Genomic DNA, 23,492 nt, shown 5'->3' on the forward strand with positions numbered 1-23,492 from the left:
AGAGGAGTGGTGGGTCAGTAGGAGTGGTGGGTCAGAGGGGTGGAGGGTCAGTAGGGGTGGTGGGTCAGAGGGGTGGTGGGTCAGAGGGGTGGTGGGTCAGTAGGGGTGGTGGGTCAGAGGGGTGGTGGGTCAGTAGGGGTGGTGGGTCAGAGGGGTGGTGGGTCAGAGGGGTGGTGGGTCAGAGGGGTGGTGGGTCAGAGGGGTGGTGGGTCAGTAGGAGTGGTGGGTCAGTAGGGGTGGTGGGTCAGAGGAGTGGTGGGTCAGTAGGGGTGGTGAGTAGAGAATGTCTCCCTATAATCCGCCCCCTCCCCTCCCAACACTCTCCCATGTCCGTGCCTGCCTGCCCATGAGGTTCAAATTCAGATACGAACCACCTGCTAGGTGATACCCCTAAGACACTTCTTCAGACGCCTGAGCTTTTCTCATCTGAGAAGAAATCTCGTGTCCACCCTGCATACCTTATAGAACTGTGAGGATTAGCTGAAAGGGCACAGGCTCCGAGGCTCTGAAAACACGGAGCCTCTTACATTCCTTTCCAATTTTCCTCAGGCAGATATGGCACCTCTCCCTGCTACTGAGAATTAAACACTTACACATCTGAATGGCAAACTCAGAGGCCTAAACAGTGGTATTGGGTAGACATGCAGTAGCTCAATAAAAGGAAAGATGGATGGGCTCAGAGCGGTGAGGGAAGACACAGGAAGTGTGGGGGGGGGGGCTCCAGGGAGTGGGGGGGGCTTGCAGCTCTGGGGAGAAGAGGCTGCCGAGGAGGCTGCCCAGCCAAACTCATAGGGACCCATCCTTCCAATATCTCGTCGCATCCTGGACTCTTCTTTCCCTCCCACCCCACACCCACCTTCAAAGGAGAACCACGGGGTGACCATTTGGTGCAGGCTGGAGTGTCCCCCAAAATATCATGTCCTCCCAGAAGCTCAGAATGTGCCCTTATTTGGAAACTGGGTCTTTGTGAGTATAATTTAGGGTGGGGCCATACTGGTTTGGGGGACTCCAACTCCAATGACTGGTGCCCTTAGGAGAGAAGAGGAAGCACACGTCACATGAAGACGGAGACAGAGATCGGAGGGACTCAGCCACGGCCACGGCATGCCGGAGTGCTGGCAGCCACCGCGAGCTAGAAGGAGCCTCGCCCAGGGAGCCTTCAGCAAGGTCCTGCCAACACCTTGATCTCAGACTTTTAGCCTCCAGAACAGTGAAAGATCAAATGTCTGTTATTTTAAGCCACTCGATTATGTAATACTTTGTCCCAGCAGCCCCGGGAAAGGAATACACCGGGTGCTCTGGCCCCTGCACCCAGAGGCCCTGGCTGGAGCCACCTTTTCTGCCGGCTGGTCCCCTGCCCACCCCCCAGCACCCCAGCACAGCGGCCAGGGGGAAACTGTCCAACCTAAGTCAGATCAGTCACTCCGGGGGACGAGTCCCCCCCTATATCTAAGTGAGGGGAATCCTCCCAGATCCGCCCCTTCCCCTTCACACACCCGCTCGGCCATGCCGGGCTCCCACCGCTCCTCAGACCCACCAGGCGCTCCATGCAGGGTTTCCGAAGGAGTCGCCCTCCATCCAGAACTCCTACATCCCTTCTCCCAGTCTGTGCTCAACCGCTGCCATCGCACCCGGCCTTCTATACCCACTACTTAACCGGCAATCCACAGCCCTCCACGGCACTCCCTAATGCCTCACTTGCCTTCTCTCCATAGCATTTAACATCTTTGCAAATACTGCTCTTCCCGTACTAGTTATGCATATTGGGGGAGGACAGCGGGTAAGATCCCTGAGGACAAGGATGTGTCCTTCTCTGCCCATCGCTGCATCGCCAGCCCCTAGAGCACCTAGAACAGTGCCTGGCACACAAGAAGCTCCGAGGTTCTCAAACATGCGGCGACGGAGGGGACAGAGGCCCAGAGGAAGTGGCAGCAGGGAATGCAGCCTGCAGGAGGGCACAGGTCCTGGGAGCCACTTCCCACTGTGGGCCAGCGGAAGGAACCCGCATGGAGGCCGGACTTGCGAGTCCCTGCAGGCAGGTGGAAAACGCTAGGCGTCCAGGAGCCACTGCAAGCCGCTGCTCAGGAGAATGAGAGGAAGAAAACACAGCAGGGTGCCTTGACCTTGGCACTGGGACAATTTGGACTGCACAGTTCTTAGGGGGTGGGGGCTCTGTCCTGCGCACTGTAGGAAGTCCTGCAGCATCCCTGGCCTCCACACACCAGATGTCAGTAGCATCCCCTAACCCTCAGTTGTGCCAACCACAACCGTCTCCAGACAGGGCCAAACATGCCGTGCTGCGAGAGGAAGGCAAAACCATTCCCCATTGAGAAGCACTCAAAGGGTATCCAGTGACGGTGCACACAGTGTGACCACAGGAAGCACAGGCCTAGAGGGTCCAGGCCAGCAAGAGATGGGAGCAAGCTGAGCACATATAAGGTTGCAGGGAGTGGCGGGGACCCACCCTGGTGACCTAAGAAGTGCATGCCCCTTTAAGAGGGGCAGCGACTGTCCTGTTCCAGCCGGCTTTTGCCCTCAAGGCCCAGAAATGCCAAGTCCCTTAAGAGAAGGGTTCAGTCCTGATTCTTACACTGAAATATGCCAATTTAAAAGACCGAGCAGGTCCTGAACAAAGCGTGTGCATGCCAGGTTTTGCCTACAGGACGCAACTTTGTAACCTCCGGCAGAGAGGCTACCTGGGGGTGGAAAGAGACAGGTGGACAGGAGATCCATGAGGAACTTACAATTCAGCCACAGGGGACGGGGCCTGTGAGAGACTGCGTGTAAGCAAAGGGCTGCGCCTCGGGAACACGGGTGAGATAAGGGAAGCGCTCCGGGAAAGCTCCCCGAAATGACAAACCGGGTGCCTGGAGGCCACAGCGTCCAGGTAACAGCCACAGGCTTTGAGCGTCTCCTGAAGGTCAGAGTAAACGCAGCAAGTCCCAGCCTCAATCCGAGAAGGCGGGAGAGCCTGCGCCCACGTGACCCGCCCTGGACAGAGGACAAGGCTCCTCATCTTGATGCTGCTCAGGAACCAGCCCGGCCACCCAGTGGGCCTTCCCTGCCACTCAGCCCACCCAAACCACCAGCCCAGGAATAGCCAGACGGTGACCGAGCCCCTGAGGAATCAGGGCAATGCCACCGTGGGAAGGACAGCACTCCCTACTGCCCCAAACAGGCCGGCTGCCTCCTGGACTCACTCCCGTGATGCTCTGGACAGCAGCGCCCTGCGTCAGCACAAGCACAGGCCTTCAAGTCGGCCCCCTGTGTTAAAGGAAACCAGGGCCTGGAAAGGGGGTCACGGGAGCGATGGAAGCCTGCTGGAAGCAGAGCTCGGGGCCTCAACCTCAAATCCACCAGGCGCACTTCCTGTCGTCTGGCCACCGCCCGCACCCATGAATCCCAGAGCCTGGAGTAACCGGGAGGAGGACAATCCACTGTGTCTGTCCAAAGGCAATGTGGCCATCTCTGTGGGCCATGACGGGAAGGGACAAAGTTCCGAGGGACACCTCCATTTCGGGACAGACTTGCTGGGGGACACCAGCCTCTGCTGTCCTGTCGGTGAACTGGGTAGAGTGGCCTCCTGTGAGTGTTGTCGCCTTCCCAGAGAAAGTGGTCCTACAAACAGAGCCTGTGCATTCTCATAATGAAGTCACATCGCCCCCTGCACGGTGCTCCATCAACAGCAGAGGCCCGGCTGCCGCCCACACATGTGCATCCTATTCTGGGTGCAATCAAGGTCGCTGGAGAAAAGGTAAAACCATCGGAGGCCCCTGATCTCACTCCCAAGCAGCTCTGCTTTGTTTGACACGAATAACCGAGTCTTTGGAAGAGGAGGAGGAGGTTGGGTGAATGGGGCCAAGTGAGGGGCAAGGAAGGAGGGAGGTAGGACAATCTCCTCATTGGGGAGGAACTTCTGGACTCCACAGAACTGATGGCCGGCCTCCACAGAGCCTCCTAATATCCCACAGGCCAAGGCCCCCTCCCCCGAGCCCCTCCCCTCACCGACAGGCTTCAGGCACCAACCGTGGTGACTGCGTCTGAGACCATCCAACCTGCACCACACAAACCTCATTCTCCTTCACCACCCTCTAAGCAGCGGCTGCAAAGAAACCCACGGAAGACAGACACACTGAAAGAGTGTTTGGACTGGGTCCCAAGCGCAGAGGCGAAACTCAAATCGCACTGGCGCTCAGCGAGGCCGGGGGAGCCAGTGGGAGCCGTGGGCGCCGGTGGGAGCCGTGGGCTTGTCACCCCCAAATCGCCATGTGTTAGGTTCCGCCTCCCAGAGTGAGTTTCTCTGATTTGCGAGCTGATTATTTGGAGAAGAATCTGGGATCCGAAGGCATCTGAACGACTTGGCCATGTGAAAACACTGTAAATCAGGCCGCCAGACACTTCGCAGACAGACTCCACATGAGTAGTTACAGCAGGAACAGGGTGTTCGCCTGAGCCCCATCCCAGCGGCCCTGGAGTCACATACCCCTCCCCCCCCCCCAGAACATGGGCATGAGGTGGCCCTGCTCCCCTACTGTGGTCCCACCGGGTGGGGGAGCTCTCTGCTCCCCACACAGCACATGGAGACTCCCACCCCCGCCTCAGCTCTCTCCCACATATGATCCCCTCATGTATCCCTTTTGAGGAAGGCCCTTTTATGGAGAGGAGGAGAAAGTTCCCACGTGCAGAAAGCCCACAGCCCAGGGAGGAACGGAGAGGGGGTCAGCGAGCACTTGTTGAAAGAAGATGAGTGCGAGAGCGATTAGGAAGAGAAGAAAACGCCTTGTCAGCTGGGGAAGTTAAGCAGGAACATCTTCCCCGGTGCTACCCCAGCCGGCTTCCTCCCCCCAGGAGGCCGCCACCCCAGGCAGGAGAGGGCCTGGGCAGGGAGCGGGCTCCACAGGCGCTGCTGGAGCTCCACCCCGGCAATGGATTTGATGTCAAGTGTCAGCAAGTAAATTGCTATTGGCTTCTCAATAAGCAGCAGTAGTGAGCTAAGTGTTTCCCCGCATTGTGCGGGCTCTCGCGGACTCAATACGGCAGTATTGACAGCACAATCACACAGTAATCCAGGCTCCACTAATACCTACACTTCCTCAATGAAAACACACTTTCCACTTGGACATCAGCCCATTAGCTGGGGGCCGGGATCTCCGCCTCCCTCCTCCCCCACCATCCCTGGGCCCGGGAACTGGCATCTCGCCCCCAAACGCCCAGTACGAACACCTCAGCCAGTGTATTGTCAGGGCCCCAACCAAAAAGATAAACAGTCAGAGACCTACAGGAAAAGGCCTGCTCTCTCTGCCTATAAATCACCGGTGGGAAGGAAAGAAAAGTGACCCCACTCTTCAAGGATAAAAATCTCAGCCGTTGCTGAGGAAAATGGATGCTGAGGTCACTCTGGGGGGCGGCATACCTTCAACTTTCCAGGGCGGCGATGGAACTCGAACTTCGCCCAACGCGACGCGGGAGTAAGACAGGGTTCACAATCCCGCCAACCCAAACCATTGCAGCGGGGGCTACACTTCCAGAAGGAGAAGGCGCAGGGCTTAGCCGTCTGAAGTGGGTTTGCCGGCTAGAGGGTCTGCTCGTTTGCTAATAAATGCTGTGCAAATACAAGCTATTTTCCAAACCCATTTCGGATCCATTTTCATCTGACTTTCCGAACACACCCTGGAGTAGGCAAGGGACAATATTCTATTACAGAAGCCAATAAAACAGAGAAGTGAAGTGACTCAGCCAGGGTCACGCAGCTACTCAGCACTAGATGTGAGACTGGAGGCTACACTGGCTGTTGGCAAGCTCTTCCTGTAAGAGCCAGGCAATGGTCTTCGGCTCCGTGGCCGCACCATCGCTGCTGCAACTGCTCAGCTCTGCCACCGCAGCAGGAAAGCAGCCAGAGGCCGCTGTGCGTGGACAAGTGGACGCATCTGGCCCAGAGGCCCGTGGACACGGTATGGAGCTCACACAGCTCCATGGGTCACAAAACACCGTGACTCCTTGGATTTCCCTCCCACCCCCAGTTTAAAAATGTAAAAACTGGCCCTAACCAGTTTGGCCCAGTGGATAGAGCGTCGGCCTGCAGATTGAAGGGTCCCAGGTTTGATTCCGGTCAAGGGCATGTACTTTGGTTGTGGGCACATGCCCAGTAGGGGGTGTGCAGGAGGCAGCTCATCGATGTTTCTCTCTCATCCATGTTTCTAACTCTCTATCCCTCTCCCTTCCTCTCTGTAAAAAAAAAAAAAAAAAAAAAAATCAATAAAATACATTATAAAATAAAATAAAAATAAAAAATGTAAAAGCTGGCCCTGGCTGGGTAGCTCAGTTGGACTACTGTCCCATACACCAAGACTGTAGGTTCCATCCCCAGTCAGGGTCCATACAAGAGACAACAACCATATCTCTCTCTCAATAAAAATAAAGATAAATAAATAAAAACGTCAGAACCATTCTTAGCTCGCAGCTCACACAGAAACAGCCGTTGGGCTGCTCTGGCCCCCAGGCTGTAGTCTGCCTCCCCGAACCACTGGGAGACTGGTAAATGTCTGAGATCACACGGCACCAAAAAAAAAAAAAAAAAAAGACAAATCGAGATCATGCTCAGGCTTATGAATGTAATCATCTGTCCAATCAAACTGCTTGACCCTCAAACACCCAACACAAAGCCCAGCAGCCAGAGTGCGACGGCCACACGGCTGTAGCCCATCACAGGATGGTGTAGCGTAGCCTAAGACTTCAGTCGAAACACTGCCTTTTTATGGGAATTTCTGCACAAATTTCAACGTTAGGAAACTTTCTATAAACGCACAGCGAATACCCACGCCGCCACTGGCTGGAAATGCTACAGCAGAAGGCATATCCAAACTCTGAAATACAGTATTAGGGGGGGTGACAGTCCCCTACCACCACCCCCCAAGCAAGGAGGAGTTTCGGTCCATGTTCAGTAAAAAGGAATCTGGCCAGAAAGAGGTTAATGCCCTTCCAGGGCCGGGATCTGATAAATGGCTGTGCAGAAAGCAGGTTCCCTCACTTTGAGATATGATGTCACTAACCTTTATTGATCCACCATCAGAGAACTTTGCTTATCTCTCTCCTGTGATATACTGGCCCTCCTGAGCTCAACTAGTGTTTAATACACTGCGGGTGCCCTGCGCTCCCCATCGCTCAACGCCGCGGGGCAAGGCTGCCACGGGCCGTATTTTATAGCTGGGCCTTGTGGCCACAGAAGACTCCCCAAGACCAGAGGACACCCACCTCCAGCTCCTGCCACGCTGCCAGGTCCCATACACACCTTGACAGAGGGCCAGGGAGGGCAGGACGGGGCACAGCCCCTCTGAGCTTCTCCTTTTACTTAAAGCTCAGCTCCAGTCCCCCTAAGTTCTCTTTTATTTTTCTACCATGAAAAGACAACTGCCAGCCGGCCACGTTCATGTGGCAGAAGGCAAGCAACTCCACATCAGAGAAAGGAGTGTCCTGTTTTCCCCTTCCCAAGGCCTCAAGACCTCGGTCCACTAGGAGGTGGACACTGCCCATCGAGGTACCTAACAGACATTCCAGAAGAACCAGGCCGGGGAGGAAACCAGAGAACATGGTCAGGTACGGCCAGGCCAACTCAGCTGCCGACTCAGCTGCTGGGAGCCAGCAGGGACCAGGCCTGGGGCAGCACGGTGCGGAAGCTGCCACACGGGGCTTGGTGTCAGTCCTCTCTCCCTCCTCCCAACCCACACACAGACCATGCAGGGTGCGCGGTCTGTGCCACACCCAAGGGTCCGCCAGCGCCAACTCACAGGGGAGACTGTTACAACAGAAGGTACGGAGTTGGCATCAGACTCACTCCCTTCACCCTCACCAACACCAAACGCCTTAGGGGGGACTCTCAAGCTCAGCCAAGACCCCACGGGTTGCCCCCTGGAGGAGCCGGCGGGCATGGCGCTTCTCCTGCCCCACCCCTGCCTGCAAGGGGCCCAGGCAACCAGGGAAAGCAGCACGCCCTGCCCTTCCGCTGCTGCTGCCTGGGGCGCCCAGAATTTGCCTAATTGAACATTAACAAGTTGCTACAATAAAGTTCCTCTGTTGTGAGCTAGAAACCTTTTCGGCAACAACAACAGAAGTCTTGTTACAAACTGCTCTCAAAGCCAGGCCTCAGCCTCGACAGGTGTGAACAAGATTTAAACACCTCCTACAATACAATGCCATCCGGACAAAGGGAAAGTCAATCCCAACCTCCTGGGGTTTCTCCTTGTCTAACATCGTCTTCACTCACTCAGCCCAAGGGAGCCAAGTGAAGGTGGAGGAGCTCTCTCCGGTCCGGCTGCAGGGAGCTCTCAGCACGCCAGAAGCGGGCCCTCCCACCACCTCCCTCAGAAAGGCAGTTCTGCAAAGCCTTGGCCAAGGGAGACCCTTCAACACCTCACCCCTGGGCCTGGGCCCCCAAGCACCTCCCCTGCCCTCCCTAACTCAGCCAGCCAATGAACCTCACTGGCAAGCTTCCCACGTGACATGACCACCAGAGCTCACCATCCACCTCTCCAACCTGAAAGGCAAGGAGAGGCAGAAGGACGTAGAAGGACAAAGAGGCAGGCCTCAGGGTCCAAGCTGTCCGAAGGGGACACAGGCATCTCCTATCGGTTACTTCCTCAGAATGTGGACACGAGGTGGGACTCCAGGACTGGATTTTTCATTAAAAAAAAAAAAAAGTGTTGTTTTTTTTTTTTTCTTTTGAGTGCTGCTCAAGGTAGAAACACATGAGAAGTGTGTGTTGGACAAGGAAGGAATTATCCCTCCCATTGATTTTTCACTCTGGAGTATTAGAGAGAACACGGCATTTATCTGGAGATTTCATCCCAAAGCCGAGCACATCAGCGGGCCTTGAAAGGAGCTTATGGGAGGAAAGATCTGCTGACAGCCTTCGTGGAGAGGGGCGTCCCAGCAGGGACTCTGTGAGCCCTAAGTTCCTGCACAGACCTCTGTGAGCAGTTGTCATTGTTATTCAACTTCAAACAAGGGAGTGAGGGCAGAGAGGGGAGTGACAGACGATACCGTGGGCAAGAGTTACAATGGACAAAGAAACAAATTCTCCTTCCCTTACTCCTCTCTAATGAGACCTCAAAACAGCAACAGGACAAAATCCCAAAAATCAGCTGGCAGAGATGTTTGGGGCACCCCTCCTGTTTTCTTGTCTACAAACTCTTGGGCATTTTTAAAATATGGTAAGCACTCATCACGCAGTTTTTATCCAAACATCCATTCTCTCCCAGTGCAAGAGACTGTCGACATTTTTTTTTAAGTGAGACACATCCATGAGATATGCCAGGGCGACTACCTCCAATAGCAGCCACTCTCAATTTTCTCTACCTCCAAACTTGGGCGAACCCACAGGTCAGTGAGAGTGACTTGCGAATTTGCTATAAAACGTACGTGGCCACCATCATGGAATGAATCTGTTTCCTAGAAGTTTGCATGGAAACAGCCCCTGTGCAAGGAGTCAGGCGGGGTCCTGTCCCTCTGCACTCCTCCTTCTAACAGAGAAGCAAGGGAATTGCCCCCACCCTGCCAAGGCCCGCAGCCGCTCGCAACAGCAAGGGAAGATGGGGAGGCTCCAGTCCCCTCCCCAGGTAGCTGGGAGGACGTAATTGGTGAGGCAGGAGATTAGAAATATCAGCAGGCTCTAAGTAAGACTTTAATTTACTGGCGGATCAATAGAGCCGGGGTTATATTGGCAAAGTGTCTACAGCTCTATTGACTCACGCAATGCCTCTTATCAATTTATCAGAAATCTGGAAGTCAGAAGATATTGTTTGAAGGGGAAAAGGAAAAAAAAAGAGAGACTGAGAGAGTGAGACAGGAGCCCAAGCAGTGAGAAATGGGGTTCCCCGGTGACAACTCAGTGCAGGGTTTTACACCCACGTGTCTCCGGTAAAGGAGACCGATACAGTATAACTCAGAGTTCATCCCGCCTACAGGGCAGGCCCCCTCCCTCCGCCTTCTCGTGGGATTCCACTTCCACGAACCTTGGATTCGAGGGGGGGGTGTCCCACGAAAGCAGAAGCTCTTTGTTTATTTATCTGTTTGTTTCATAAGGACAGCTCCTCCCTGTGGGTTCCATGATTCCCGTTGAAGCTGCAGGAAGGTACAGGCACCACCCCCTTTTTTCTCTTTTGCATCCTTGTGCCTCTCCAGTTCCACCTCTGCCACGTCTCAGCTTCCTTTCCACCAACCCATTAAAAAACAAAACAAAACAAAAAAAACTCCTTAAGTAAAAGGAGGAGTATCTGGCCCAGCACCCCAACCCTCTCAAGGCCACAGTGGCACCTGGTCTCGAGCAGCATAAAGAAAATATACCCTAGTTCTAGAAATCATCACACAGGACACGCAAGAGTCTTCACAAATAATTAATCTTCATCTGGAAACGTGTGTGAAATATCCCAGGTAATACAACAAAATAGCGGGGGGGGGGGGGGGAGGGTAAACATCAACACTTCATCAAACCTAACAAGGAAGGACAGACTCAGGAAGACTCTGGTTCCTGGGTATTTCCATCAGATAACTCTAGGGGGCAGGTCACGGAAAGATAGAGGGCTTGGGGCACTCCAGGTATTGGAGGCTGCAGGCAAGAGCGGGTTTAACTGAGTTTGGAGAAACTGTGACCTGTTTTGACAATCCATTTTGGTTCCTGCCTCATACAACAAATTTCTGCTTAATTGCTGTTTTGTATTTCGTTGAGACATCAAGTAAACAGTACTTAAGTGTTTCCAGACAAAAACAATAACTCACTAATGACTAAGGCCCTGCTAATTAAAATGTCCCTGTGATGGCGTGACTGGACTGGGAGCCACCACGGGGAACAGAGCTGCCTGGGCCATGAATGCAAAAACCAGAACACAAACTGGAGGGAGGGGGGTGGAAAAAGGCTGAGGCTGGCTTCCCAGTGCTGAGGACACACAGTGGCCCTCTGGCTGCAGAGGGATCCCCTCACTGGGGACTCAGGGGGAGAGGGGGAGGGCTTGGGAGTCGGGGAGTGAGGGCACTGGGGTTTCAGAGGGAATGCCAGATCCCTGAACAGAATGCACATTCTGGAACCTTGTGGGTAAAGTGACCTGGCATGACCCTCAGTACTCTGAGTTCCTGCATTCCCCGGAAGAAAAATAAAAAGTATGTGTCTTAAACTAACCGAGTAGATACTTCTCTAGAGACCACACTGCTTACGGGGATGAGGGTCCGAAGTGTGAGTTCCCGGTTACCCTTTGAATGAGAAACGAGACTCAGAAAGATGCATGGAAGGCACATGATGCCACCTGGTCAGTTCAAGTATCCGGCTCGCCAAACAGGCATCGGACAGGGGAACAGGAAACTTCTCTTCCTCCCCAGACAAGCGATCAAAATAACTAGACTTCTCCTAACAGAAGCTTCACTCTCTGCTCTAAAACGTTCGGTCCTGCAGATGGGGGCCTCTCAACATCACTTTTTACCGGGAAGCATTCAGAACCAGAAGGAGAAAGGGAGGCGGCCAGTCCCAGAGCTGGCAGGGGGCGTGTCCTCCGCCCAGCAGGTTAGAGACCTGCTCGTTAGCAACGGGAGGGGTGGGGAGAGTCATTGAAACCACAGGGGCCTAATACCCATTTGTATTCACACTCAGACCCTTCAGGGGTATAAAATCGGAGAGGTTGAACTGTTTACATTCACCTAATGCTCAAGTAAACAAATTGGAGGCCGAGAGGAGGGGTTCCGGGCTGGGCCTCTGGGGGTGAGGGAGAAGGCTGAGGCTGGCTTCCCAGTGCTGAGAGGACAGACAGAGGCCAGACTCCCATCCCATCCCAACCCCGCTTTTCCCTCCAAGCCTGGGCCCTTCAGGACCCCACAGGGCCCATCTGGATTGGGCCCTCAGATGCCATGGAAGCTTCCAGAGGAAGAGGGTGGAGCTGAAGGAAGAAACTCCTCCATCCTTCCAGGCGACAGGGAGGGGAGTTTGTCACTGGAGAACGGAGTATTACAAGAGCACCCCCCACCTTCCTGGCTGCCAGGAAGCCCCCAGCATCTTCAGGCCAGGGCTGCCTGGTGTCCCAGCGCAAGGCCTGATCACATCCTCTAAAATGTGAGTGGTTTCAACTTGACTGGAAAAGGGGGGTGGGGGTCCTGGCACTCCTTTTAAATGCAGATTTGAACTTTTCACCCGGGGTCAGACAGCTGCGCTGCTCCATCCCCAGCAGAGGCCGGCGCCGGGGCCACTCCAGCTCACACGTTCACAGTTTTTTTCCTGCCAGCACAGGAGGACGCCTGAAGGAATGAGATACCTCCCTCCCTAAACCCCCAAACCCCCACCAGCCTCTCAGCTTACCAGGGGCACAGATCCCACCATCCGCCCCGAGGAGGCCCTCGAATGGGCAGAGGCTGGGGGCGCTCTAGACGAAGGAACACTGTTCTCATCACAGACATCAACTAAGGATGCGAAGATCAATAACAAGAAGCCGGGTACTTAGCCGGCTCTGAAAGAAGCGCGTCCTCAGTGGGACGCGTCCTCAGTGGGACGCAGCGCACAGTGGCGCTCTCTGTAGCAGAAGCCGGTGGCCAGCCTCCTTGCTGTGGACCCATAAAAACTGTCATGGGAGCGGGACTCTAGTCACCCAGCTTTGAGAAGTCACTTCAGGAGCTCAGGAGCGAACCACAGGAAAATATGAATAGCCTTAAAAAAGAAGAAGAAAAGTCTAGGCTGGAACTTCTTGCCTCTATCCTATCCCTTATCCTCAGGCCCAAGGTGGCTTCGATTTTTCCTTATCGCTCTCTGCCCCTCCCTTTTTTCCTCCTCCAACCAAAGATGCCCAAGGCCCCAGGCTAGGGAAAGATTCACTGTGTGCCATTAGACAATGTGGGAAGAGGAGTGGCTTCGTGTTGGGACTGGTGGTCTGGTCACATGGTCCTGAGCTTTACATCTGGGAAGGGCAGGAGCCACCCAATGGAAGATCTCTCCTAGGAACACACCACTTGGGCCGGGCCAACCAATCAGGAGGCCTGCTTGATGCTAGAGAGGGCAGTTCCCAGATTATCCAGGGGTCCCCGGTCCTACATTCATGGGAGCCCTCTGCTGGGGTGTGGCCCACCTTGGGGCCATTGCTGGTATTCCTCCTTGGGAAAGGCCTTCAAAGCCAGGTAGCTATCTCCACTCCCCCACCTGCGTGCCACGGGACAGTTTACAAAACATCTTCACACCAGCATCATGTTTTGCCTCCTAACAACCCCATGAGGATGTCGGAGGAATCGTGTAGCTTTTACACAACAAACTGCGCAGATGAAGCCAGTACCCCCTGAACCCCAGTAAACTGAAGCAACTGGTCTCAAGGGACGAGGGTGACTCGGCTCCATCTACCAAAGGTCTCAGAGGAGCCCAGGGCAGCCCTGCCCTGTCCAGTAGGTCGCCACCAGCCCCTTGTGGCCACTGAGCCGATAAAATGTGGCTCGTCCACACTGAGAGGTGCTGTAGGTATAAAATGCACACAGCACGTATTCTGGACGAAGGTAAAATGCCTCAATAGTTTCCTTTATATTGATTGCATATTAAAATAACATTTCGGGTATACTGAGCTAAATAAAGTATCTCCTTAAAATTAATCTCACCAGTTTCTTGTTAATTTTTCAGTGTGGCTACTAGAGCATTGTAAATTACATGTGCATGCGGCTCACACTGTGTTTCGATTGGACGGCGCTGTTCTAGAGCCTGACTTTCAACTTCAGATTCAGCCAGGAGTGAAGTGTTCTTGAATATGACTGAGACAGACTTTTCTTGTCTAGTTTGAACATTCCCTTAGGGCCCCAATGTGCCAACTCTCAAAGGGATACTTTTAATTATGCTGGGAAATGCTAGTGTTCAACTAACCTGATGCCAGACTGCATGTGTAAGTTAAGAAAAAAGAAAGGTGGAAGGTCAGATGAGTGTCAGCGTGAGACGGGGTCAGTGGAGCGGGGCACCGCTTCCACAATGTTATCAATTACGTCTGAGACCAACAGTTTGCTTTAAATAGTAACAGTAGTAACAAGTTGTTTACTGTGGTTTAATACAAGGATTACCTACTGCTCGACTAGTCCAATAGTTCAGCTTGGTTTCTTACTATGGAGAACAGAGTTCTCTCTTTTAACTGCCCTTTCCACAGAATATACCAGCAGGAGCCTGGTACCCGACTCCCACATACACACACTGTACAGTGGGTGGGAGGGGACGGGAGAGACAGGGGCAGAGAACACAGAAATGGCCCCTTTTCTATTAGAAAGTGGCCTACCCTACCCTAGGGATCACAGCCCAGACTCCTTTCTCCATGCAAATGAACTTTTTAGCTACCTCCGGGAAGAAGAAAGGCTGCACAGATGCGGAAGGCCCATCCTGGGGCACACAATTACAGCCATTTGCATTCCTCCCGCGGCAGGATTAGCACAGGAATGTGCTTTGCAGCTTTGTGGGGGGAAAGGGAGTTTAGGAAGAAAGGAATGGGGGGGGGGGGATTTCTCCCTGGTCTGTCCATCCGAAGCTCTATGATACACCACCACTGCTCTGAGAGTCTGAAAGTGGAAATAACTCCTGCTCAGGCTTTCTAAAGAGGGGGAGGTTGAAAAGGCCAGGGAGGGGGAGTGGGGCCAGGAAGGCGGTGGGGGGAGGGGAGGGCAGGGGAGGGGCTGCGTGAATTAGGGGAACTGCCCCTCCTGGTGCTTTGATCCCCACGGTCGTCGCTAGGAGAAACCAACTTTTCTCCTCGGGTTAATCAAAACCAAATTACTCAGGAATGTGGCAGGACAGGTCTGAGCTTCCAGGTCCCTTTGTCTTTGAGGATTTAAAATGAAATAATTTTTTTTAAAGCAGATGGCAGTGGTTTAGGGGATAGGTAAAGTGAAAAGTCTGAAAGAACCTTAGGTCCCAACCTCAACCCACAAGAAAAAAAAAAAGATAAACATAAATCTGCTATAATCTACCAATAAATAAGTTATTTTATAAATTAAGGCCCAAAAGAACATTCTATTTTATCTTATTGCCCCCCCCAGAAAAGTCCCCTAAACTATACCTTGTCAAAGTGCAAATAAGAAACAGTGCAAGATGTAAGCAGCACCAGACCCCCTAAAATGTATCATGAAAAGCGAACCCCCCCCCCCGCCCCCCCAGTTCAAGAACGTATTTTTTCCAAGAACAAAGCTTGGGAGTATTTTGCGGTGCAACGTTCTTCCTTGGGAAAACTCAGGTAGGAAGGAGCACATCCAGTCACTGCTGAAATGCACGGATCAAATCCACGGTGACTAAACTCTGGGATGTCTTTAAGTTATGAGATGAGCAACATTCAGGGAAGGACTCAAGGTCGGGATGAAGAGATCCCATGAGTGACAGAGATCACTGCTCCTCTGCTGTCCAGAGAAAGCTAGGACTCACCACCCAAAACTGTCCAGTTTACTAGGAAAATGTGCTGGGTGTGCTGAATGCAGTCTCAATAACCCAAGAGGCAACAGGAAAAGGCTGACCTCAGAGATGAAAGAAACCTGGGGCTCAGAGCTAGCTATATTAAGGCCTCCACACCTCCTCCCTGGCTCCCACCTCAGGCAGGCTGTGGCACTGGGCGAGGTGTGGGCCTGCACCCCAGGCACCTGGAATCTCTACAAGGCAGCACCCCAGTGCACACTGTTATTAGGGACAGCACCCGGGAGCAGTAATAGGAACAGCTCTTTGTGCATTATAGAATGCCACCATGCGTCACTGCAAAACCTGACCAGCCCTCACTGCCCCCCTCCAAAAAAAAAAAAAAAAAAAGATAAAATAAACACACGGAGCACCACCAGTTAAGCTATGGAGCCTGGACTCGGAAGATAAAAAGAGGCCAACGCACGTAGGCCTGCCTACCCGCTTGCCACACATTGTAACTGGCCCAGGCCTGTGGTTATCTGGGAGGTGGCACTAAAGTAACTTTTAAAATACTCTTCCCCTTATCTTCAGGCCCGAACACACACACACACACACACACACACACACACACACACACATCACCGGCCTTAGATCTCGGCCATTAGTGGTCCATTTAGATTTTCCAAAACAAGGTCATCCCACTAGGCCCTTCCCCTGCTTCCGGTCACAGCTGCGGACTTTCACCCCCTTCTCCAACAAAAGGGACCTTGTACACAAAATTAACCCGAACCCTTAGTCTCTGCGGTGTGAGAGAGTACACCGAGCCCTCAGAATATTTACCCTCCTGCCAGGCCGGGCCCAGGGTGCTGCCCAGCGGGCCTCCCCCTCAAGGCTGGGAGCTTCCCCAGAGATTAGAGGCCCAGCTCCCGAGCCTCTGCGCTGCGCTGCAGCTGTGAGAGCCAAGGCCCTACTTTGCAGAAAATAAACACAAAGCCTTTTTTTTTTTTTTTTTTTTTAAGAGAGAAGGAAAAAACTTTCTTCCAGGCCCAGTAACTGCAGAAAACGGGTTGACAGGCCAGAATCATCCCAGGTACCGCTGAGCTGTCCCATATGGGAGCCACCAGCAGCACAGGGTTCCTGGGCTCTGGCAACAGGGCCATTCCCAACTGGTGAAACAAGAATGCCATGGCGGTATTGTGGGTTGCATGAAATGTATTTTAAACTCCATTCCACCTGTTCCTTTTTGCATTTTATTAAAGGGACTACTAAAAAAATACAATTACCCGTGAGGCTCCAGTTCTATTTCTTTGGGCCGGCACGCCAGAGGATGGAAATGTTATGGCCTCAAACACAAGCCCATGACCATGCCCTAAAAGGAAGTGCTTAATTGGTAAATGCTAGCAAGGCCCTAAAATGAGGCAAATGGCAGTATCTGATGTCAGCTAGGCTGGATCACGAACTCAGCGCATGCTCACCAAGGATGTCTGGCTTGGAAGAGGGGCAGAATCTCGTGTCTTTTTAGCAAAGAGAACAAATGCAACCTCTACCGCAGTGATTCTCAACTGGGGCCGTTCTGCCTCCCCAGCAGAGAGTGGGCAGTTCCTGGAGACTGTTTTTATTGTCATGATGGGAGGCGGGGTGCTAGCAGCAGCCAGTGGAGATGACCTAGTGGACAGGATGCTGTTAAACATCCTATGGTGCACAGGACGGCTGTCTCCCTGAACAGAGAATGAGCAGGCCCCACGCGTCAACAGTGCCCTGACATCACCAGGAAGCGACTAGATGTGAGTCCCAAGCAAGCACACGTTTAATGCTCAGATTTCCCGGGGCACAGGGCTGGAAGGGGTACCGCTTTGCAAAAAATGGCTTCTCTGCAGGTTTCAACCTTGGGAACAAGTTTTAGTGGGATAAACAACGTGGGCAAAAAATAACAACCACCACAAAAAGGTTAAAACTAGATTCAGTTTCTCACCAGACTGAGGACTGAGTGTCAAGGGTTGACAGGTCTGGCCAGGTCTGTTTTTCAAGCTAGCAGGGGAGAAGCAGGGTTTAAGGCTCAGAGCAGGGCCAGCCAGAACCCCCTGCACACCAAGTGCCGCCTCTCGTGGAGGATTCCAACTGGGCAGCTACGGGCCGGCCCAGGGCTCCACCCCTGACCACACAGGTTCCTGTGACCGGTGACAGAGCGGCAGCGGAGACACTGTGATTGGGCCTGCAGGGGCAGGAAGGGGACAGGGCAACGAGGAGGCGGCAAAGACAGGAAGAGCACAGAGATGAATGGGAACAGCCCCTTCTCAGAGCCAGGCTGGGAGGCGCTGCAGGAAGGGGGGGGGGGGGGAGGCGGGGAGGGCACATGATAATTAACTCAGCAAGTTGATAGTATTTGCATATAAATGCCTCCACAAATCACTACAAACAAGCCAGGACAAGTCAGGCCTATTAGCATATACAAGCCAGCCTGGGAAGGCCTCTCTAGGTGGGTCATTGAGGGGGCTGCTCACTTGGAAGGCCGCCTGCCAGCTTGGGGGCCGGGTGGGGGGCACGGGAGGGGAGGGGAGGGGAGGGCTGGGGAGGACAGTGACATTGTCTATTTCAGACTCTTTCACTCCTGAACTCAGATGAAGAATGTCAAAAAGAACTGTCTTGCATCCAAGCCCATTAGGGAAGAGCGAAAAAATGCTGGGCCGTTCAGTTCCTTTCTTCCAGGGTGCTGGGGAACAAAGGTAGCGGAGGCCATCCACAGCAACAAAAAAACACAAAGGAAAAGGATATGGGGTGGGAACCAACCTTTGTGGACAGGCTGCTCAATATGCCATAAGCACAACAAAGCCTTGTTTCCCATTTCTTTTAATTTCCTCTATAAATGCAGGGCGTCTATCATGCCCATTTTACAGATGAAGGAAGTGAGGCTCATAGAGTTTCAATGACTGGTCCACAGCCACACAGGTAGGCCAGCGTTGAGCTGGGCCTCAAGCCTGTGACCCCAGCAGACGGCTTCCCAAAGAGCAGGCTCCGTTTTGTTCATCTCTGCTTCTGCTGAGGAACTGGGTGTGAACCACGGGGCCCCCACTTCCAGGGCTGATGCACAAGTGGCACTCTGAACCGGACCGGGACCCTACCTTTTGTAATTATCTCACTCCTTCAACCAATGAGGAGGATGGTACCTCCCCCTCCAATCAGACACTGGGGAATCTGCACCAGGATTTCCTCTACCAGCCAGTGGCTCCACTGTCTGGACCATTGTTATGGATTCCCCTACAAGGACAAAATAAATCAATGGTCCTTTCCCAAAAGGTGGAGAAGTTCTCTCCTTTCCCCCAAAGATTCCTCTGCCTGGGTTCACACCTACTGAAGGAAACCCTGCTTCTATCCTCCTCTTTGAAAAAGTGGTGGTGGTGGGGGGGGGGGACCACTATTCTCACTTCGGCCATGGTTTACCTGGAACTACGTTGTACAAGTCAGCCAAGTAGCACGTGCTCAAATTGTCAGGTACACAGGCTGACAGTCCTCAATGCCCAAGTATAAAAGCAATACCACAGCAGCCTGGCAGAACAGAGGGGCCACTTAGAAGCAGGTGCTGTAGCAGTGACTTCAACCTCCTCACGCACACTAAACCCACGGGCCTCTTCCTTACGTGTCCAAAAGTGGACTTGACGCCTTAGCAACCGTGCAGATGGCCCACGGAGAAATACGAAGCAAACAGCGCTCCCCCTCCGAGCCACATGGACATGAAGAACCAAGGCCCTGCACCGAAGAGCATTTTAGAAACCAGGGCCTGGAATGGTGGAAGAGGCTTGCGTTATTTCTTGAGCAGTTAAGAAAAGTTGTTTTAAACAAGTTTGTGTTTTTAAAAAAAGGGGAAAGTTGCTGAGGAGAAGAAAAAAAGGCACACACATGTTCTTTAGCATATTTTCGCTGGACAAAGATGTCAGGAAAAGAAAAGTTGAGTTGCTCAAAATAGGCCACTCAGAGACCGGAAGTGTGAGAAGCAAATAAGCTCATGTCTACACATACGTACTTTTTATAGATTTACAGGAGTTTAAACTCTTTTGAAAAGAGCTTTTTATACACAGAAGGGAGACTTCCATATTTGAACAGGCACTTATATGACTTTAGAGTTGGGGGGAGTGTGGGCTGCAGGGCTGAAACCAAGTATCAAATTAAGCCTCTTGGTCTTTTCACTCGGCTGATCTGACTCCAGCCTCTCCACTGAGGAGCTTCCAGTGGAAAGACAGCCGCCTGTGAGCTGGAATTTTAATATTGAAACCCAGAGCCCAGGACAGCCATGTGCACGGGCGCAGGCCTCATTCAAGGTCTAGCTCAGACAGCAGACGCGGAGAGTTCTTCTCCGTCCCATTCCTGGATGAACTGGGCACCACCACCAAGAAACACACAAGGCTGTTCTTCAGCCCACTCCCCAAGGGCCCCGAGGAACTCAGGCTTCTTATTCATGAAGAAGTCTACAAGCCCCCATCATGTTTAACCACCCAAGTCCTCAGTCTCAGGCCTTCTCTTTAGGCAACATCCCCAACACACACACACACACACACACACACACACACACACACACACACGCAGAGAGAGAGAGAGAGAGAGAGAGAGAGAGAGAGAGAGAGAGAGAGAGAGAAAAGAGAAGAGAAGAGAAGAGAAGAGAAGAGAAGAGAAGAGAAGAGAAGAGAAGAGAAGAGAAGAGAAGAGAAGAGAGGTGGAGAAGGAGGAGAAAGTGGAGGAAGAGGGAGGGAGGGAGGGAAGGAGGGGGGGAGGGAGGGGGAGGGGAGGAGGGAGCAGTCATCAACCCCTGGTCTCCAGAAGCATCCGAGTAGGGGGAGGTCTCACTTCCAGATCAAAGGTCTGTGGCTGAAATCACTCTCAGGACAGTGCGTGAAATCGGCAGCAGATGAAAATTCCAGCGTCTTTTCACAGAGTCCAACAGAGCCAGTCTTCCCAGTTCAGAGTCTCCCTGCAGATGACTAAAGACACTCCATACACTCCCAACTGTTGCTCCAAAAGACCCACTTAAAATTAAAGACGAGATAATCATTTGAGAAAGCCTTTAAGGCCATTATGTGATTAGCAGGATGGAAGGGGAGAAGGATCAGGTGCTTCCCCATCTTCACAGCTGCCAGGGGTGTTCGGTGGTTAGTCCCAAACCAGCAGCAGCAGCCAGAGGGACAAGCACGGGAGAAGTCACTTACCACATTGCCCATCCCAATCCTTCCACGGAAGCCTGAGACCCGCTGCAGGGAGGGCAGAGGGGGAAACATCTTGGAGGTGGCACAGAAGTCAAAACAGCAGCAGCTGAGCCACCCTAGACCCTCCCTCTCCCCACTCCTCCTGCTAGCTAAGGCCTCTCGGGAGGGGTGCACATCAAACCCCACGCATTAATCCTCACACTGACAAGACTGCATGGTGACTGCCCCCCTCCCACCATGGGAGAAGGGCTCACCCAAATGGCAGATTAAGCCCAGGCATTTTGCTAAGAGGCCTTGTCTGGGGTTAAAACCAACAAAACAGAAATCTTGCTCTGAAATGAAGCCAAATTTGCCACCCAGCAAACTTCCTATGTCTCTTACCCCGTTTTTATTCATGCCCTTATCCCTGTAAAAGCAAGAAACTCTAGGAATTAAGGGTGAAAGAAGGGGAGAAACAGCAGGTGTGTGTGTGTGTGTGTGTGAATCACCTTTAAAAGTAACTAGTAAGAAGCCAAGACACCTTCTTTGGGCAAAGAACTCTCTAGAAATGCACCCATCAAGGCTGAAGCGCTCAAAACCTTGTCCTCGCCATCCCATCCCCTGCCCCAAAGAATGAAACGCAGAAGAAAACACTCACGTTGTCTCTGCTCCTGTAGCTTTGGCAGGAGGCTGCAGCCAGTGCCCGTTCCCATCCATAGAGAAAGCATTCACCACATTAGCAGGAAAAAAGCCCTCTAACATCTGACTGTCACTTCGCACATGTTCAAAGAGAACAATCTGGCAGCCAACTTTAAATCATATAGAAAAGAAATCTGACAGTTGTTGATTTTGTAGTTCTCCCCCTCAATCTGGATTTTGAGAGTGGCTTGCCAATGAGCCAAGGCTGTTGCTTGGGTCTCTCCCTCGGGGCAGTTTGACTCAATCTTAGCTTCTGTGTGTCTGTTTCTCAATCGCAGCGGCCTAAGGACTCAGGACACCGCACTTCGGTCCGAACAGGCACCTCTCGGTATTAGACTGAGATCAGCTCCTGCAGAGGCATTCCCTTGACTGGCTTCCAGTAAAACTGGGTCCCCTTCCTCCCTGACCATAGTTTCTAACCCAGGCAGAGGCCTGTGATTCTGAGCTGTGATTTCTAACAATCACCATTGCAATTCGATTCTCATACCAGAGCATGTGGAGACCCCTATGAAGTTCACCGTAATGGAATCTGCCTTCCTGTTGTGTTTCTACAGTGCCACCCCCATCCTGGTTAATTACTCCAGTCTTGGGGACCAGAGTAGGCCAACAAGCCCAAGCACTACAGAAATAGGCCAGGCTAAGAGCAAGCAACCATTTTAATAACAAGGGAAAGTATAAACCACAGCACATACTGTACTGCTTGAGGTTACTGATGGTGGACGTCAGGTGCATTATCCCTGTAATACTGGCGAGTGTGAGACGGAGCTTGCAAGTTTCTTCAAGCAGAATCACAGCTGCCTCCCCTACAAGACCAGGCCAAGCCCTTCAGGTTAAGAAGCCAGCCAGCTACCCTCAAAAGTGGTTGTAAAGACAACTCACTTTCTTCCCCTTCAAGTAATTCCCACCAATTTCCTACACTTTGATAAAGCACTGCTTGGTCACTTAAATATTTACTTTTTAACATAAAACTGTTGCAACTCTGCAAAAAAAATAAATAAATAAAAAGAACTTCTTAGGTGAGGGTCTGCTTTGGGTCCTTGCATTTCTCACATTAAGACTTCAGAAGCAAAAAAAATAAAAAATAAATTAAAAATACTCAATAGTAACAGTGACAATACGGACATGCTTCCTGGACACCACTTGGGACCAGAAGTAAAGGGACCGAGCTAAGTCATCACCAGCCCCAGATGACATTTTGCTAGTATTTATTCTAATGAACTAACAACCGCTGGGTCATCCAAGGTGAGTCAGGCCTGTCCTGGAAGTGTCTAGTAATCATCATTTAAAATAATAATGAAAACTGAAATCTCGCTTATTTTAGCTCCTTGCCACTGGGCAGTCCAACTGGCACCAAGTTTACAAGGCAGTTAAATCCGTTCCAAGCCCGTTCTGAAAGCATCAAGAAGGAAGGCACTTCGCTGTCCTGGTGGGAGGAGCCAAACAGAGGCCTGCGGAGAGCACTGTTTTAGTTGGGTCCTTTCCATCCAGCCTGAGTATTCATTTGTGCAAATAAAAGACGGAAGGGAAGAAACCAAAATTAAAGTTTCAGGTGGTTGGGGAAGCAGCACAGATTTTTTTTTTTTTTTTTTTGGAAGAATAAGCAAGGGTTTCTCAATAGTTCCCTATCAATCAAAAGTGTGTTCAGGAGAACTGGAAAACAGCAGCGCCTTCCCACCGAAAGTGCAGCCATTTCAAAAGAGAGTTGGGAAAGGGAGGTGACCCATGTCATAAAGACAGTAGGTCTTCAAGCCACTTAATTCCTTGTGATTCTAAAAGGACTATTTTTAAATCGGAAAAGTGCTTGCTTCTGCATCTGCCCCATGTTGTTAAATAACACTTGTGTAATTAAATAAAAGAGCCAAGTGTGACCCTCGCCCATTCTGAGAGGCACTTACACGCTCCCTGAAAACATGCTGGAAACGAAATGCAGACAATCTCCTTAGTCCTGTAATTTAAGGAACGGAGGGAGGAAAAGTTTCTCTTGGCCTCCGGGGCCACACACCTTCTGAAAGGGGGGCCTCTGGGGTCTCTGCAAAGTACAGTGAACACAAATACAGGTGTGCAAACATCCAGGTATGTATGTACCTCTCCTCCAATGACCCCATTCTTGAAACCCTTAAATTATTTAGAACTGCGGTCTCCTGACCTCCCTCATGCCCCACCTCTGTTCCCTAATAGCTTTTCGTGTTTGGGTTGGGTAACGAGAAGAATTCAGAATCTCAGGCCGCCAGTGGCAGTTCTGATAACAAGGACCAGGC

General features: G+C 52.1%; 1 protein-coding gene across 4 annotated transcripts in view; it reads right to left on the reverse strand.

The window, feature by feature from the left end:
- ZFHX3 (zinc finger homeobox 3) overlaps nt 1-23,492 on the reverse strand; it is a 974,639-nt gene that overhangs the window by 215,161 nt on the left and 735,986 nt on the right. The gene's annotated exons all lie outside the window — the stretch shown is intronic.

This window comes from Plecotus auritus (genome assembly GCF_963455305.1).
Source record: "Plecotus auritus genome assembly, chromosome: 10".
NCBI lineage: Eukaryota > Metazoa > Chordata > Mammalia > Chiroptera > Vespertilionidae > Plecotus > Plecotus auritus.